Here is a 2,020-nt window from a genome sequence, read left to right on the forward strand (position 1 = left end):
GAAAAGGCGGTACCATAAAGTTCCTTTATGAACTTTGACAGCTAAGTACTGCAACTTACAACTTGGTTAGGAGTGAAGACCCTGGTGTCAGACAGCTGGGCACAAGCCCTGGCTTTCCCGTCCCCTGTACAGCGTATGGAAAGTTACATAATTTCAATAAGATGAAATTTCTTCTTCTACAAAATAAGTAGAAATTTGTTAGGCTCCAAAGAACTCGAAATACATAAACCACATTGAAGAGTATCTGTAATGCAGGAGAGGGACTGTTAGCCTGGTCATCTCTGTCTCTGACTTTAAGCTTATCCCTCCACATCACCTATCAAAAAGAGCACACACCCTCAGATTGCACTGTATGTACTCCAGTAGCTAAGGGATGCCTATGGAGAAAGGGCTATTTACCCCTTGTATTAACATGTCATGTACTGAAACTCCCAGAAAGAGGGGATAACTTGTATCCTGGAACCTAAACCCAAACTCCTTCACTCCACCAGTTCGAAACCTTTGAATGGACCTTTTTCCCAATGCCACATGTTTATATCCCACTGCCTAGCTGGGGGTAAACCTGGATTCTACCAAATGATTTGAGTATAAGGAATGTTAAGTTCCGATAGGAAAAGGTTCAATGGTTCCATACTGTGTGGGGAACTAGATTTGATGAGTAAGATTCATAGACCATCCTCCGAAAATCCTTCCCTAGAAGGCCTCTCCAGTACGACAGTATTTACGGGCAGACACCAGGGGTTAGTAAAATCTCATTGTCTTGACCTCTGGTCATTCATGGCAAGGAGACTGAAGAGTCTACCTTAACTGGAAGGTTGGGAACAGCTCCACCGCTCTAGCCGGTTGGTCACAGGGTTTCCCTGCTTGAGATTCTTTTTTGATCCTATGAACCAGACGGCTCTTCTCATTCCTAGGACCTAAGTTTCTCCCTTCTCCAGACCCACAGGAGAAAGGGCAGAATCCTAAGGTGAAGAGAGCTCATCCCCGAGGCCCTTCCCTCTCCTTCTGCTCCAAGCCTCATCGACTGTATCCACGTCTTCTAAATAAACTTTACCCTCTAACTGCAATTACACCTTCGCGACCTCCCTGGGAACTGGGTACCTTTCAGATCGCCTCCCAAATGTCCACCTTTTGGAACTGACTGTGACTCAGAGGTGGGCAGGTCAAACCCTCGCGGCGCTGAGGCTCCTCAAGCCCTTCTGAGAGACCCCACCCGGCCTTCATTTTCCGTGTAGAAGTGATATTCGCAGTTTGTAGGTGGGGCGAAAGGGTTGAGGCTAAAAAAAAATGTTTTTAAAGGAACCTAGCCCCTTTTGTCTGAAGTGTTAGATAATAGTCGCCACCAAGAGCCCTAGCATATGGGCCACTATCGCCCTGCAACAAGAAGGAAAGATCTGGCATCAGTACCAAGTGTGGGGTCCAATCCGGGAACTGCTGCCTCCCCTCCTCTAGCGGAAGAGCAACCGGGGTATAAGGTACAGAAAAAGGTAAAGGCAGCGTGGAGCAGCTCCGCAAACGTCCTCAGACCCAACAGACGGATCCCGATCCCCGGGCCCAGGCCTCTTAGCCATGACACATACCCCCTATGCCAAGCCTTTACTTTGTAATTCCCCCCTATCCCCCGCCCTCCCCAGGCTGCACACAGGAGCCCATTGTAGTCGCCTGGAGGTTTGAGACCCAAGGAGGTGGAAGGGGAAGAAGGGCGGGCAAACGCCCAAGCCTTGGGGGAATACCCTAATTTCCCCGGCCTTCAGCTCTTCCTAAAGGGAACCCAAGCCTGTGGGTAGATCTGGGCCCAGGACCTTGTCAAGCCGGGCCACACACCGGAGAAGTGTCATGGTCTCTAGAGATGGAGGAAGCCTTTTGGCCTCCGAGCAACCTGGGACCTAGGCAGGTCCCCTGCAGGGTCCCGAGCTGAGACTGAACTGATCCCGCAGAGCGAAGAAGACGCGGGAAACCCCGGGTGTCCTCGGCTGGGCGGTTCTCGGAGGGGGCGGGGCGGGCTGGCCGCAGACAGCTA

The sequence above is a fragment of the Rattus norvegicus genome, chromosome 15, assembly GCF_036323735.1.
Source record: "Rattus norvegicus strain BN/NHsdMcwi chromosome 15, GRCr8, whole genome shotgun sequence".
Taxonomy (NCBI): Eukaryota; Metazoa; Chordata; class Mammalia; order Rodentia; family Muridae; genus Rattus; species Rattus norvegicus.